Here is a 17,715-nt window from a genome sequence, read left to right as displayed (position 1 = left end):
CTACTGGCGGCAACTAGTGTCGAAAAGGTGGAAGCAGCAGGCAGCAGAACTCCAAATCCTGACAGTATTGGCAATATGGCGCATCAAACAAAACAATTCTGGTGTTATATTCCTTTCATTGTTGCAGGTTTATAAAATTTGGTGTGGAGAAGCTTGACTGGCCTGCACAGAGTCCTGCCGTCAACTTTCTTGAACACCTTTTGGATTAATTAGAGCAGTGGCTGACTATGAACTATGAACACACTTATAAAACTTGTGGAAGATGATAACAGAATAATTAAAGTTGCTAATGCTGGCAACGGTGGGTCTATCAATAAATTGTGCCTTATAGATATAAGAATAGGATGTCATCAAAGTTCACGTACATGTAAAAGTAGACAGACAAATACTTTTGGCAATATGATGTAATTTATGTTTTGGCTCAAGAGTTTCACCCTTCAGTCGGCAACTCCATCTACATCTTTGTGCCTGCAACATTGCTGTGTGAAATTGTATGCCAATTTAGGGACAGAATAATTTTATTTAAATCAATTTTGACAAAAAAAAAAAAAATAGTATCAGTCATATTGAAACAAATATTTTTTATACGCTAGTATGAATATTCTATAAGTCTAAGATTTTTTGCATGGTATGCTAGTGTAGCCAACTTTATGTATCAGGACACTTGTTTTTAATCTTCAACTTTGTTTTCCAGCTCTCTTTCAATCACAGGTTGTCCGTTTTGCACAGACATCCACTGTGTATTTGTGGACTGAATGAAACAGCCGTGGGAGTTAGAAAGAGAGAAAGATGAATCCAAACTAAAATACTAACGCTGTCATTGTTAACGTTTGCTGGAATGTGACAGCTTCTTCATGCCTGATGAGGGTAGTTCAGAATTAAGGAAGGCTCCATCCTTTTATGGTAGGGAGGATGAAAAATCCTGAAGGGAGATGTCAATTTACTAAATGAGCTTCTCATTTATCACATTCCCACTCACACAGCTCTTCTGGCATGGACGCAGCTCCCTTTTTCCTTTCATCTTCTGCTTTGACTAAGTGCTCCCAATCTGCCCTGTATGTATATTTCTGTGAGCTGGAAGTGTGAAGGAGAGAATTGAGTCAAAGAAAACATGGGGAGAGAGAAACACCAACAAAAAGAGATGGGCAAATTAAAAGTAAACCAGTATGTTTGTTCCAGTCAAGGAGAAACGAGGAACTGGCTGCTTTAAATGGGGTTTCCAGGCTCAGAGATATACCAGTGTATCACCTACTGTGATTTGCGCTACTTCTGCTGGAGCTGATAATTCAGCCCAGCAGGCTGTGTTTACTTACGTGTTCACTCTAATGATATGCGGCACAATGCTGCAAGTATGAATTGCTCTATGAAGGTGAGTGACTGGCTCATCATGTGGGTGGAACATGTGCAACTGTGGGTTCTTGTTGGAAAGTATTTTTCCATATATACAGTAAGCGCATGAAAACTTTTGTATATACGAGCATGTGTGGATGTGTGGGCGGTTAGGTGATTTTATTTTATATGTGAAGCATTTGCTCTTCCATCAGTGCTTCACTGCAGATCCGACTTTGCAAGGAGTATTCATGTATGCAGAACCTGGCTGGTAACCATAGGAACTGATGTGTAGTGGTGCTCAGTCATCTGACATTAGGACTCTGTCTGCCTGGGCAGAGCAAACTAGGACAACTCCCCCCCTAAGAAATTTTTCTTTCTCATTCCCAAAACCGACATGTACAGGTGGCTCCATTCCACTCCGGTGGAAAACAAAACAGAAGCTTCATTTGTTCTGCTAGTCAGTGCAATCCATTGCTGATCATTTGTTTGTCTTGATGACTTTGCTGTTAGTGAAAGATCAAGTATACCCTCAAGCTTATTGAATTAGCTGACAAATAGAAATCTGCGTGATGGTCTGGAGTTATGTAGTTCTCTGCACTGTTTTTTACTGCAACCCTTTCTCCTGGACTAGCAAACACATAACATGTCTAGATTAACTTTTCTGTCACAGTACTAAGCAATACGGTCAGTAAACATCTTTTTGAGTGAAAGTGTTGAAATGGTAAACAAGTCTGACTGTTCTTTAAGGTTGCCTTTTCTCACTAGCTATACTGCAGGAGATTTGATGCCAGACACATTCAAACCACTGCAGTATCTGCTTAGTAGTTTCAGTGAGTTATATATTACTGTGCACATGTAAACAGTACTGTCAAAATACAAGTCCTTCTCAAAATATTAGCATATTGTGATAAAGTTCATTATTTTCCATAATGTCGTGATTAAAATTTAACATTCATATATTTTAGATTCATTGCACACTAACTGAAATATTTCAGGTCTTTTATTGTCTTAATATGGATGATTTTGGCATACAGCTCATGAAAACCCAAAATTCCTGTCTCACAAAATTAGCATATCATTAATAGGGTCTCTAAACGAGCTATGAACCTAATCATCTGAATCAACGAGTTAACTCTAAACACCTGCAAAAGATTCCTGAGGCCTTTAAAACTCCCAGCCTGGTTCATCACTCAAAACCCCAATCATGGGTAAGACTGCCGACCTGACTGCTGTCCAGAAGGCCACTATTGGCACCTTCAAGCAAGAGGGTAAGACACAGAAAGAAATTTCTGAACGAATAGGCTGTTCCCAGAGTGCTGTATCAAGGCACCTCAGTGGGAAGTCTGTGGGAAGGAAAAAGTGTGGCAGAAATCGCTGCACAACGAGAAGAGGTGACCGGACCCTGAGGAAGATTGTGGAGAAGGGCCGATTCCAGACCTTGGGGGACCTGCGGAAGCAGTGGACTGAGTCTGGAGTAGAAACATCCAGAGCCACCGTGCACAGGCATGTGCAGGAAATGGACTACAGGTGCCACATTCCCCAGATCAAGCCACTTTTGAACCAGAAACAGCGGCAGAAGCGCCTGACCTGGGCTACAGAGAAGCAGCACTGGACTGTTGCTCAGTGGTCCAAAGTACTTTTTTTGGATGAAAGCAAATTCTGCATGTCATTCGGAAATCAAGGTGCCAGAGTCTGGAGGAAGACTGGGGAGAAGGAAATGCCAAAATGCCAGAAGTCCAGTGTCAAGTACCCACAGTCAGTGATGGGCTGGGGTGCCGTGTCAGCTGCTGGTGTTGGCCCACTGTGTTTTATCAAGGGCTGGGTCAATGCAGCTAGCTATCAGGAGATTTTGGAGCACTTCATGCTTCCATCTACTGAAAAGCTTTATGGAGATGAAGATTTCATTTTTCAGCACGACCTGGCACCTGCTCACAGTGCCAAAACCACTGGTAAATGGTTTACTGACCATGGTATCACTGTGCTCAATTGGCCTGCCAACTTTCCTGACCTGAACCCCATAGAGAATCTGTGGGATATTGTGAAGAGAACGTTGAGAGACTCAAGACCCAACACTCTGGATGAGCTAAAGGCCGCTATTGAAGCATCCTGGGCCTCCATAAGACCTCAGCAGTGCCACAGGCTGATTGCCTCCATGCCACGCCGCATTGAAGCAGTCATTTCTGCAAAAGGATTCCCGACCAAGTATTGAGTGCATAACTGTACATGATTATTTGAAGGTTGACCTTTTTTTGTATTAAAAACACTTTTTTTTTATTGGTCGGATGAAATATGCTAATTTTTGAGATAGGAATTTTGGGTTTTCATTAGCTGTATGCCAAAATCATCCATATTAAGACAATAAAAGACCTGAAATATTTCAGTTAGTGTGCAATGAATCTAAAATATATGAATGTTAAATTTTCATCATGACATTATGGAAAATAATGAACTTTATCACAATATGCTAATATTTTGAGAAGGACCTGTATAACAATGATGCATTTGGACTGTTTTTGGGGTTTGACGGATAACAGGATATAGCTTCAACTATTAAACTAAAAAGAAATGGATGCGCAACTTTGAGTTTGTTGTGGATTTTCCCAAATTAAGTTACAGACAAATAACACACTTTTTATGTCCATCAACAAGCCTCTGGCATATTCTGGCTAGAATTGTAACCGGACATCTTATCAGAAATGGTAGAGCTCATTTGTCCTGGTGTCCATTATATCCATTCTCTAGAAACCCCAATGACCTTCAGGTTTCACCTGGCTGATTTGAGGTGGAGCTGAAGAATTTAGAGGTAGTACTCCCTAATTAGTCCACTCACTCTGTTAAAGTTGTATTAAAACACACCCTTGCCACTTTGCTGCCCTCAACATACTGTTGTCATGGCCAAATAGCCATGACAACTACAAATGGTTAAATAGCTAATTTCTTGGTTTTATGATCATCTGACCATAGGACCTTTCTTCAGAAGGCATTTGGGTTGTGCATAATGGCAGCTGCAGATTTCAGTGGAGTTTGGAGCTATTAGGTTTAGAGCAGGTTTTTTCTTGGTTGGGATTCTCATAGTCCATGTTGGTGTTAAACCCACTTTTCTGCTGAACATGACACTGGTGTTCCACAATCTATTGAAATATTACTGGTTTGAGCCTACGTAGTTCCTGAACATTCTAACCAGTAGCCTTTCATCTGAGGCTTACAATTTGAAAAAAATGTTTGATATTTAACAGGGCCAGTAGTTTCAACCACACTCGCCAATCTAGTTATTGAATAGATAAAGTAAGCCATCATTAAACTTCTAGTATGACATTTAAATCTGGCTGTCTTTTGTGTTTTCATAAACCTCTTGTAAGAAACTGTCTTCTTTACCATTGGATGTTTGTCATTTTCCTGTTGCAAAACAATCACGTCTTACAAAGGGAATCGACATACAGTATCATGGAAGCAAAATATGCAGTTAATTTTTCACTTGTTGAAGTTGGACATTTACTGGAAGTTATTTTTTTCAATAATTACCATACAGCTCCTCTTGTGTATGCTTGGAGTTTGTGTGTGAAATGGCTTAAAACGTTGTTTTCCAATTTCCTGTAAGTAAGTGTAGATGTTCAGATAACTAGGTCTGGGAAGGGTCTCTGTAAAAGTCTGCCATGTATCAAAACATTTGTATTGATTTTCAATAAAAAAAATATAATCTTTACTTAACCCTTACCACATAAGGGAGTCTAGTTGTCTAGGCGTGGGAGTAAGAGTTGCAAACTCATATTTAATTCTCATTCTTGAGAGAGAATAATCTTTGTATGCCTACCATGCACTACTACCCGACTCCTGTCTAGACGGACGGACAGACAGACAGACAGACAGACAGACAGACAGACAGACAGACAGACAGACAGACTTTACAGCTGTCATGTAACAGGTCAGCATACGTAATTGTAGCATATTAACTAATGCATATTGACTAATGCATAGTTAATATGCATTAATATGCATAGTGCCAACTAATGCTAACTATGTTAGCAATGTAAATAATGCTTGCTGTTGATAGCTAACATGTTATCATGTTAGCTATAGTCATTGTAACTAATGATAACATATTTAATTTGTTCTCTCTCCTGGCCCTGAATGACATCATTATTTTCTAAGAGCCCTGGTTTAAGAGTCTTTGCAGCCTGCTCTCAACATATCATTTGACAAGAACTTTTTTTTTCTAATTGTTTGCACAACTTTTGTGATTGGTCAGATATTTGAAGTGGGTGTGGTAATGCAAAAAAGCTGACATATCATTTCATCATAATTTCTTTTGGTATTCCATACCAGAAGTGTGGCAGTTGAGTTTCTTCTGGAGTTTGAAATGTCTTATTCACAACACTCTTCTTAACACCGTGAGTAAACAAATAAAATTCTCAGAGACAGTGCATAGACTGAATTTAGGGTAAGCACCTTGCCCAATGGCACATTGACATGTGAAAGCTGGAATTGAACCCACATCTTTCAGACTGCAAGACAACTACAAGTCCTTCTCAAAATATTAGCATATTGTGATAAAGTTCATTATTTTCCATAATGTCATGATGAAAATTTAACATTCAAAATGACTGACTGACTGACTGTTTTTAATACAAAAAACGTCAACCTTCAAATAATCCTGTACAGTTATGCACTCAATACTTGGTCGGGAATCCTTTTGCAGAAATGACTGCTTCAATGCGGCGTGGCATGGAGGCAATCAGCCTGTGGCACTGCTGAGGTCTTATGGAGGCCCAGGATGCTTCGATAGCGGCCTTTAGCTCATCCAGAGTGTTGGGTCTTGAGTCTCTCAACGTTCTCTTCACAATATCCCACAGATTCTCTATGGGGTTCAGGTCAGGAGAGTTGGCAGGCCAATTGAGCACAGTGATACCATGGTCAGTAAACCATTTACCAGTGGTTTTGGCACTGTGAGCAGGTGCCAGGTCGTGCTGAAAAATGAAATCTTCATCTCCATAAAGCTTTTCAGCAGATGGAAGCATGAAGTGCTCCAAAATCTCCTGATAGCTAGCTGCATTGACCCTGCCCTTGATAAAATACAGTGGACCAACACCAGCAGCTGACACGGCACCCCAGACCATCACTGACTGTGGGTACTTGACACTGGACCTCTGGCATTTTGGCATTTCCTTCTCCCCAGTCTTCCTCCAGACTCTGGCACCTTGATTTCCGAATGACATGCAGAATTTGCTTTCATCCGAAAAAAGTACTTTGGACCACTGAGCAACAGTCCAGTGCTGCTTCTCTGTAGACCAGGTCAGGCGCTTCTGCCGCTGTTTCTGGTTCAAAAGTGGCTTGACCTGGGGAATGCGGCACCTGTAGCCCATTTCCTGCACACGCCTGTGCATGGTGGCTCTGGATGTTTCTACTCCACACTCAGTCCACTGCTTCCGCAGGTCCCCCAAGGTCTGGAATCAGCCCTTCTCCACAATCTTCCTCAGGGTCCGGTCACCTCTTCTCATTGTGCAGCGATTTCTGCCACACTTTTTCCTTCCCACAGACTTCCCACTGAGGTGCCTTGATACAGCACTCTGGGAACAGCCTATTTGTTCAGAAATTTCTTTCTGTGTCTTACCCTCTTGCTTGAGGGTGTCAATAGTGGCCTTCTGGACAGCAGTCAGGTCGGCAGTCTTACCCATGATTGGGGTTTTGAGTGATGAACCAGGCTGGGAGTTTTAAAGGCCTCAGGAATCTTTTGCAGGTGTTTAGAGTTAACTCGTTGATTCAGATGATTAGGTTCATAGCTCGTTTAGAGACCCTTTTAATGATATGCTAATTTTGTGAGATAGGAATTTTGGGTTTTCATGAGCTGTATGCCAAAATCATCCATACTAAGACAATAAAAGACCTGAAATATTTCAGTTAGTGTGCAATGAATCTAAAATATATGAATGTAAAATTTTCATCATGACATTATAGAAAATAATGAACTTCATCACAATATGCTAATATTTTGAGAAGGACCTGTACTTTAGCCGCCAAGCCATAGTCCCCCGTCAAACTGCTCCATCCAGCACTGCTTTCCTTTAAGTCTTGTCAGGCTTTTCACTTTTGCTTCCCTGTTCCCTCTCACCTCTTATGTATTTTGTGCACTCTACAATTTTATTGAAAAAATTCCCAATTAAAAGATGAATTGTCAAAATATTATGGTCACTATAGAGCTTTATCAACTACCAGCTGCTGAAGGACGTGTCTCTCTGCATTCTTTTGGAGAGCTGTCCACATAGTGTCATTGCTTTCGAAAGACGGGTGAAAGGAAAGCTCGTCCTCTCTGTTGATGGATAACTCATCAGTTGTTTGACAACCATATCATCCCAGTTGTTTTATCAAAAGACCTCATTAAGCACTGAAGGGCACAGCGTCCAAGGAAGGAAACAACTACTTGGACAGCTGGAGATAGGAGATGACTGAACTTGTGCACCACATTATCCTACCATCTCAGCAAGTTAATTTCTATGTTTTGCATCTGCTTTAGTAACAATGCTTGTAATCCTATAATGTCCAAGAAAAATAGCAAGGACTATAAACCCTGAATGCACATATTCTCCCTATCTCTCTGGACAACGGATTTACATGTCACGGTGGGTCCAGAAATAAGTCAGTCCTGTCATCTTTCTTAATGGGATCTTGGGTGGCGACCAGGGACCATCTGTTCACACAGCCCACTCTCTAATCCCTGTGGTCATCCCTCTGCCTAAACCCATCCACTCTCACACTTCTTGGCCTTTTGCGTTTTGACCTCTATCAGAAAATACTATGAATGCAACACATCTGTCTGGCTTTACATAAAAAGTGGCAGCACATGCATTCTAATCCCTGTTACATAAAAGAAAAGAAAATCCAGCTCAAGCGGTCATGTTAAACAATAAAACATTTTCTTTGTCACTTTTTCTCCCTCTGTGTGCTTCAGCCAGCGATTTTTTCCCTCCGTTATCTGCTTGTGTATGCAAACTTGCTCATTGTGTACATATCTGTGTGCTTTGGCAGTAAGGTGAGATTTTGCCCATTTAGTAGAGTGTGTGTGTTTCGATTTTTTTTTATTTTGTTTTGTTTCTGTGTTTCCTCAAACATCCCGTTGGGGTGAAAATAAGCATACTCCCCATGATTGCCTTCCTCCCTGACCAGAGAACAGCTGTCATTCACACTTTTCAGCCTGGCAATGTTTATGTCATTGTAATGTGTGTGTTTACCTCTGTGAGGGAAATTTCACACCATCTTTCCTTTGGGCTTGAAACCAGATATTTACTTACACTGTGAAAAGACATAACTCTTTTTACTGTTTGACTATAAAATCACGCTTAGTTTTCTAGAATTACCAAAATTATTTCAATTTGCCAGAATAACGAGTGAACATTTTAACTGAATTTTTAATGTTTAAAATCCAGACGTTTACATACATGGAAGCAAATGTGTCCCAATATTCAAATTAAAATGGATTAATAAAATGCTTTTTCGTTTTCAAAATGAAGCAGCCTTTTTTGACTCATTAATAAAATAAAAAATAAATAAATACATTACGGTAATTAATTTTTCCTCTCCAAGACTGCTCAATTTGTAAATTAATTAAAATGATAAATAAAATAACGTTTAACATTTCATTTTCAAAAGATGTCTCATCAAAAAGTGACCAAAATTCATTTTGAAATGTCAAAGTTGAAAATCAAAATGTATTTACAGAAATGTGTTTTCATTTTAAAGTCATAGCTGTATTTTGTGACTCATAAATGAAACTGGTAAAAGATCTTTCAAACTGTGTTTTAATTTTTTTCTTCAAGACTGCTCATTGTTTGACACAACTAAAGAGAAAACTAAGAGGAAATGCTTTTTTGTTTTCGTGCACGCGCCAGCAAAAAGTGTTCCATAAATCAATTCGACTTCGTAATTCCTAGCGCCACAGGAGAGTGAGGTCAGTGGCAACTCTTCTTCTCCTTCTCCAGACTGCAACATTGCGCATCTTGTACATTAGCGGTGTGCATTGCTCCCGAGATGAAATGAGAGCGCGAAGATTGTGTTCAGAGACAGTGGGAAATCACCATGTCCAAATCTGTACCAGAGCTGCTAAGGGAAGCCACAACTGCCCTGGAACGGCACCAAAATCTAATAGTATGTCTCTGCACACCGGAAACCGCAGTTTCAGTCCTGCACGTTCAGACATGCAGTTCTCTTTTTATTGAAAACTTTGTATGATCTTATCTTTATTTGTATATGAAGTCCATGTAAGCAGGTTGCATTAATCTAAGCCTTCGCTTTGTGGACACTATAGTTCAGTCTGTGCTGCCCATTCAATGCCAATGCTCCACATTCCACAGTCTTTTCAGTTTTACCACTCTAACCGTACATTCATTCAAATTTGGTCCAACAAAATAGAAGATTACTTCTCAACACTGGTAAAGGATTTTCCTAAACTTGATTTTCAGTCAAAACAGGAGGTTTTAGAGAGAGGAAGACCAACTCTTGAGCTGAAAGACCTTCTTCAAACAAGTGGGAGAAAGGCAATGCGCTCTTTGCAACCAGGACTTGTTGGTGAAAACATTCCCGCCATCTGGATAGCTGAAGAGTAAGCAGAGACGGGCTGTTAGCTGTCTGTGCCTATGGAGCTTAGTACTGCCCCCTATCAGTGTGGCATGGTACTTTTTGCCTCACCCTGTCCATTTTCACTGCGTATTTATGGCCAAATTAGAAATATTAAAAATGTCACACACATTCATTAAATTCATTAAATACATTAGACAGACTGTGCAACATCAGCATGTTTAGTACTTGTGTAATCCAGCATGTATAGTGGTGATATAAAGAGAGACATCAGTGGGCATTCGCCAACTTCCCGTGTTAGTCAGTGTGTGTGACACGGCGCCAATGATGGTGGGGCACAACTATTAACTGCCTCACATTGCTTTTCTCCTATATATTTGAATCAGCAATGGGTAAATTTAGTGATTGTGATCATAAAAGTTTTGATGTCATACAGAAAACAAATTTATAGAAAAGTCAAGTGTACAAATTGATTTTCTCTTATCATTGCCTCACCTGACTCTCCTGATTGCACGTCACTGGTTCAAACATTTATACCAAGTGTAAATATCATGGCACTATTCAGCTATTATCCTGTTCAGGAAGGAGACATGTTCTGTCTCTTTAGGTGAAAAAGATGTCTATTAATTGTAGATTAAAACCAAAAGACTTTCTAAAGATGCTGGTTGAAGCTGGTAATATAGTATACACATTAAAGCCTGTATCAGTAACTCAGTGAGGAAGAAGTCATTATTTCAAATGCAACATTAAATTCCAGTCCATGTTCAAATATGCACAAGGGCAAATATCTTGGACCACAATGACCATCATGGGGGAAAAGCGAGAGCTGATAGCCTGAGAACACCATCCCAACTTGGAAGTATGGCGATGACACATTTGTAAGGGCATTTTGCTGCAGGAGGGACTGGTACACTTCACAAAATAGATGGCATCATGAAGAAAAAGCATTAAACTAGCTTACTGACAACAAAGCCAATGTTTTAGAGTGTCCACTACAAACTCGGGACTCACTATATTTCTCTAAATAAATTTCTCTTTCATTATTCTAGCAGTTGCTTTTGGTGTGGAAGTTTATTAAAGAGTGAATGTGAAAGTGTTGCATGGTGTAAAACAAACCCAAACAAGCCAAGACATAATCAAAGCAAACCAAAACTAAGCCAAATCAAATACCTGGACTGCCTGCTATGGAGAGAGCAAAGACAGCCACAGGTATAAGGAGCAACCAGGTTTAAATAGATGAAACATTTGGCCCAGGTGTTCCCTGTCAGCAGCTGATTCTAAACCACTTCCACTTCATTTGAGAGACAGATTGTAAAATATTAAGGCAGGAAAAGACAGGAGTTGTGACACCATGTTGTGCATCTTTAATTTGATAAAGTATCTGAACCATGTTTGCTGGATTTTAAAGAGTATATTTCTGACTGTAATGCATGCTTTTGCACATGGGGGAGGTGTTTTACGTGTTTGTTTAAAAGTGTATATATGCGTCAGTGTGTTTCTGATTTGCTTGGCTAATTACCATTTTCTCAACTGTGTGGAACTAATTTATTGCAGTCAGTAAACTCTTCTGCATGGATGCAGTTGTCAGCACATTAGCATTCCATGTACAGTTCCTCTCTGTGACACAAACCTCATCTGTCTGAGTAACACACAGCATATTTTAGAGTGGTGCTTGAAAGCTTGTAAAGGGTTTCTAATTTTAACTTTAAATTTAAACTACTACTAGTCCCCTTCTGTTCCTTCATCAGAAACTGTTGTCTCTCTCAGCACCTCGAGCTCGCCTTGTGCTTCCTTCGGTTGTTTTCCCTGTTGGTGAGTTTTTGCTGCACAGCTTATTCACTGGTTATTTGCCAAAATGTATCAGTTCAGTCGATGAAAATCCACTCAGTATTGATGTAAACCGTCTTTACAGTGATGAATTGCTGTTTATGCCTGGCCAACCTCAGCGGACTTGCGGTGCATCAGGCAAAGCAAGGTGGAAGGGGTAGAAGGAAAGAGATGGGTGTGGTGCAAGCCTGGCAAGGTCTCTATGGATTACAAACTGACTGAAAGGAGCTAGTACACTGTTTGTTGATTTCAAATATTAAACAAAAGTATATTGACAACAGAAATCAATGTTAGCATTTTAACTTTGCATTTGGCTTGGTTGCAGTTTAAATTGTTTGGCTGCCCCATCCAGCCTATGCTGAATCGACTATGTTATTTGATATATCATAAACCTTTCTTTGACAACCATTACAATAGGGTTGGGCTACATCCAATTCTACTACTGTTAAGCCACCTGATATTTAACCTTAAAACTCCCACTTGAAATATGGATAAAATATATAAAGTGGCATCTAAAGAAACTGAACTCTTAATCATGACAGAAATCCTCCTTAAATGTAAACAGTTTGCTTTAAAACGTTTCTTCATATGGTGATTAATATTGGCCATATTTACCAGGCTCCGTTTTTGAAAAAAGCACATCTAAATATCTTTCAAGATGTATAGTTGTAAATGGTTAAATCCTCTAATTTAACATTGAAGTTCTTAAAATATGTTTCCTCTAGTTAGATTGGGAAAACAGTAAAAACAGGTAGCATCAACAGTGCAAGTGACTATTTTGTCCTGTGAATTACACCCACTGCAATCACATCAACAATGGCAGCAGAACAAAAAACAAGAAGTAAACGTCTCCTACACAAATAGAAACATGAGCACCAGTTTTTGATGGAAATATTTAAGGTTACAACATTGCTGTCTTCAGATATCAAGGGTTATCCTAATATCAAATTACTGCCAAATGCTACATTTCAGTACCAATCAATCATATTTGTCAAATAAATGTTTAGTTTTTTTTCCAGGTGTTTCTTCTGTAATAAAGTGATCAATACTGCCATTCTAGTTGTTTTAGTTGTCCCCACATGCTTGCAGGTAAATACACCTTCTTCTTCTTTCTTCTTGAACTCGTGAACACACCAAACCACATAATAAAAATAACATCTGGCCTAACAACAACATATTCTGTATTGTCAGTTTGAACGGGCCTCATTAATTTTTCAGTGACATCTGTAGACATTTTATCTCGTGATCAAAGTTGTTCTGTTTTTGTTTTCCCTTTGAAATAAATTTAGAATTTTTGTGATATAAGATTACACTGAAAAATGACATGATTCTTTCTGCCTTTTATCTGCTTACTGTCTTGAGACACTGCCAATAAAATAACTTCATAATATGTGAAGTTCAAATTATTATACTTTTAAAGAGATATTCTTAGAATGGTGGACATGCTGCACCAGAGTTTAAAATCCAGATTTTGTATAAGAATTTCTTTTCACACAGTTTAGGTTTTTGAGGTTTGTCCTTAGTATTTCTTTGCAGCCACCACATACTGTAAGTAAAGCAAGAACCGAACGGTGAAAGATTTTCATAGGAGCTGGAGGCGGCAATGAGAGGAAAAGCAGGGTGTCATAGTAGGAACAAACAGGGAGTCCTGGTATTGTGTTGTCTACTTTCATCTGCTAGTAATTCACACACTGCTTTCTCACTACAGGCAAACATAGTGCTGCACATCTGAGCATGCATATACAGTATATTGACACAGCACACCTCATTATCAGAAAACCTTCTGTCAAGCTTAGATTTCTTAACTGCAAGATAAATCGCAGAAGACAGACTTAATACCGTGCAGTGCACGTCTCCCTATGTTACACTTTATCTTTCAGCTTTTTAGTGCTTTTAAATTGCAGAGCACTGGGGAGGTTTACATCTCTGAAATGGCTGGTCTCAATTTGTCCTCATGAATGATTTCCCCTGCATCCCTCCTTTACGCCTGTCATAACTCTGAGGCGTTTCGTAGGATGACTCATTGCTGCTCTTTTTGCTCCATTCCCCTACCTATTAACCCATCCCTTTGCCACCTGTGCCTCTGTTGCTAAAAAGCCAATGGCCTATGACCGTCTTCTATCACTGTGGGCACCCCTGCCCTTTGCCTTTCCCACCCATCTTCAGAGTGTTTCAAGGTTGACAGAGTTGACATAAAAGTGATGTTTCGCTTTGCTGGCTGCCAAAGCCTTTTCCTTATTGGATAAAATTGCCCCTGTGACTTGTTAAGTAATGTATCTCAGACTCTGTGGCGACAGTCTGCATTTATTTGTTTCTCCCAGACTGGGCACATTCATTATAAAAATATTCACAAATCAAATTAAATTAAATCAAATTAATATAGGAAACATCTCTGCTGCTGGTAGCCTTGAAATTTATTTAAAATCTCTTAGCTTATTATACTGCAAGTCCACCATCATCATCTTAAAAAAAAAAGTCCACACCATTAGAAAATTAAAGTATTATTAACCAAGTGACGGAAGCAGTTTGTTTTAAGCTAAGATTATTTTTGCAGACAGAGTGACTCACACAGACGAAAGCAGTAAACATAAAAGGCAAACAGCAAGCAGTAGATGTTTGAGACCTACACATTGGCAATCATGGAGGATTCAGACATTCTTGTGTTTGCCATTTGAAGCTTCCTGTTACCTCTCCCTGACTGATCTCTATCGTGGCTACCTTGTAAGGTCTTTGCAAGGAGTATGGAGTGAGTCAATACCTTTGATATGACTCACAGCTAATGGACCAGAACCTCGTATTAATCCTCCCACACCCAGCACCACTTTTATTGCCAGACACATTTCTTAAATTTCACTAAAAATGCACAGAGACTAGTTAAGATAATTTCTTTGATGACTATACTAAGGTAGAAAGTATTTTAAAAAAGAAACAAGTGCTCTTAAAGCTGCTGTAGGGAGTTCTGGAAAAACAATGGACTTAGCTGCCATTAGTACACCTGCAGCAAACCGGCAATCTTGACCGACGGTACGCACTGTGCAGGGGAGGGTGTGAACAGTTCGTACATGAGCGTAATTGACACTGCTAAGATATTCCACCTGGTTGTGATTGGTTGTTTCTGACCGGGAGTGGTGTATTTCTGCAAATAGCTGTAGGATCACTGGGAGGAGCCAGAGGAGCTTGATTGTTTTCACAGATAATTATATTATATTATCTCATATTATACTTTCAGGACATAGTGACGATTCAAAAAAATATGTAACAATAATTTTTACAAAAGATATCTACTGCAGCTTTAAAGGTCAAAAATAATATGTTTGGGTAGCTGAGTGTTTTGGTCTGTAAGATATACCGTACTTGTCCAGTGTGTAATTTCTGTTAAAGTCTGAGTGACTTAGGTAGAATCTATTAAAGTAAATGTTTTTTGTGCATCTTAGTTGTACAGGTCCTTCTCAAAAAATTAGCATATTGTGATAAAGTTAATCATTTTCTATAATGTAATGATGAAAATTTAACATTCATATATTTTAGATTCATTGCACACTAACTGAAATATTTCAGGTCTTTTATTGTCTTAATATGGATGATTTTGGCATACAGCTCATGAAAACCCAAAATTCCTATCTCACAAAATTAGCATATTTCATCCGACCAATAAAAGAAAAGTGTTTTTAATACAAAAATCGTCAACCTTCAAATAATCGTGTACAGTTATGCACTCAATACTTGGTCGGGAATCCTTTTGCAGAAATGACTGCTTCAATGCGGCGTGGCATGGAGGCAATCAGCCTGTGGCACTGCTGAGGTCTTATGGAGGCCCAGGATGCTTCGATAGCGGCCTTTAGCTCATCCAGAGTGTTGGGTCTTGAGTCTCTCAACGTTCTCTTCACAATATCCCACAGATTCTCTACGGGGTTCAGGTCAGGGGAGTTGGCAGGCCAATTGAGCACAGTGATACCATGGTCAGTAAACCATTTACCAGTGGTTTTGGCACTGTGAGCAAGTGCCAGGTCGTGCTGAAAAATGAAATCTTCATCTCCATAAAGCTTTTCAGCAGATGGAAGCATGAAGTGCTCCAAAATCTCCTGATAGCTAGCTGCATTGACCTTGCCCTTGATAAAACACAGTGGACCAACACCAGCAGCTGACACGGCACCCCAGACCATCACTGACTGTGGGTACTTGACACTGGACTTCTGGCATTTTGGCATTTCCTTCTCCCCAGTCTTCCTCCAGACTCTGGCACCTTGATTTCCGAATGACATGCAGAATTTGCTTTCATTCGAAAAAAGTACTTTGGAACACTGTGCAACAGTCCAGTGCTGCTTCTCTGTAGCCCAGGACTGGGGAATGCGGCACCTGTAGCCCATTTCCTGCACACGCCTGTGCACGGTGGCTCTGGATGTTTCTACTCCAGACTCAGTCCACTGCTTCCGCAGGTCCCCCAAGGTCTGGAATCGGCCCTTCTCCACAATCTTCCTCAGGGTCCGGTCACCTCTTCTCATTGTGCAGCGTTTTCTGCCACACGTTTTCCTTCCCACAGACTTCCCACTGAGGTGCCTTGATACAGCACTCTGGGAACAGCCTATTCGTTCAGAAATTTCTTTCTGTGTCTTACCCTCTTGCTTGAAGGTGTCAATAGTGGCCTTCTGGACAGCAGTCAGGTCGGCAGTCTTACCCATGATTGGGGTTTTGAGTGATGAACCAGGCTGGGAGTTTTAAAGGCCTCAGGAATCTTTTGCAGGTGTTTAGAGTTAACTCGTTGATTCAGATGATTAGGTTCATAGCTCGTTTAGAGACCCTTTTAATGATATGCTAATTTTGTGAGATAGGAATTTTGGGTTTTCATGAGCTGTATGCCAAAATCATCCGTATTAAGACCATAAAATACCTGAAATATTTCAGTTAGTGTGCAATGAATCTAAAATATATGAATGTTAAATTTTCATCATGACATTATGGAAAATAATGAACTTTATCACAATATGCTAATTTTTTGAGAAGGACCTGTAATACCAGGTTACTGTAACAAAGAACTCCGCACATGCACAAAGGCAGAGTTGTCTACTCATAGTTTTTCTACAAATTTAAAGTAATTATTTGACAACATTTATGGTTTTACTGTCTTTTAAAACTATGGTTATTTCTATGGGTATTTGCAACACGTTTTTAGAAAATGAATGGAGTCACCCATTATTTGGACTTTTAGGATTTAATACAACCAACTTGCAAAAACCTTCGCACAAGGAAAACAATACAAACACAGATGAGCTAGCTTATCCTATAGGTGCCTAGTTTTTAGTAACACAATACTGCCACCATGCCGTTGAAATATAAGTAATGATGATGGCATAAAATAAATTTGGTTTGACTTTTCTGTGCAAGATTAAATTAAATAACACTCTTTTTTCATATTGCCAGATGCATACCTGTTCTCGCTAATTCTAAGGCAATTTATGGAAAACATAGAACACTGCAAAGAATTTACTGTCCATTTAGATTTTTTACAGCATATATTATAGGATCATATTATCTAGTGCACAGTTATAATTGAACATCACAGAAAAGATTCATATTGGCAAAAAAATAATATACTTATTACTACATGTAGTGACCGACTTCTGGTAAAAAAAGAATGTAAAAGAAATTTTGTTTTTTGTTTGACATACTACTACTACACAGATTTAATGCATTTTCTCTGAGTTTGTTCTGTGGACAGTGTGGACAGTGTCCTATGATGAGGAGCCCTTTTGCATGGCCCTTCGGTACATTTGTGTAGTGTATGACTGTATGCTGGTTTGTAAATTTGGCTGGGTGAATAAGACTTACAGTGGTTAGTAAAGTGCCATATAAGTTCAGTCTATTTACCATAGGTATAAAGTCATACCTATATGTTCCTTTTATGATAAGTCTTAAATCCATATAAGTTCATTTTTCAGCACAGATACCATTCTGTGTTGTGAAATCCATCCATGGGCTGTTAATGGCTGGTTC

At 39.4% G+C, this 17,715-nt stretch overlaps 1 protein-coding gene across 19 annotated transcripts in view; it reads left to right on the top strand.

Moving 5' to 3' along the window:
• The window catches only part of kcnma1a (potassium large conductance calcium-activated channel, subfamily M, alpha member 1a), a 230,144-nt gene that overhangs the window by 69,773 nt on the left and 142,656 nt on the right, over nt 1-17,715 (top strand). The gene's annotated exons all lie outside the window — the stretch shown is intronic.

The sequence above is a fragment of the Girardinichthys multiradiatus genome, chromosome 22 (assembly GCF_021462225.1).
Source record: "Girardinichthys multiradiatus isolate DD_20200921_A chromosome 22, DD_fGirMul_XY1, whole genome shotgun sequence".
In the NCBI taxonomy this organism is placed as follows: domain Eukaryota; kingdom Metazoa; phylum Chordata; class Actinopteri; order Cyprinodontiformes; family Goodeidae; genus Girardinichthys; species Girardinichthys multiradiatus.
Note: the sequence above shows the minus strand (reverse complement) of the source record. Positions and strands in the feature narration are given on the sequence as shown.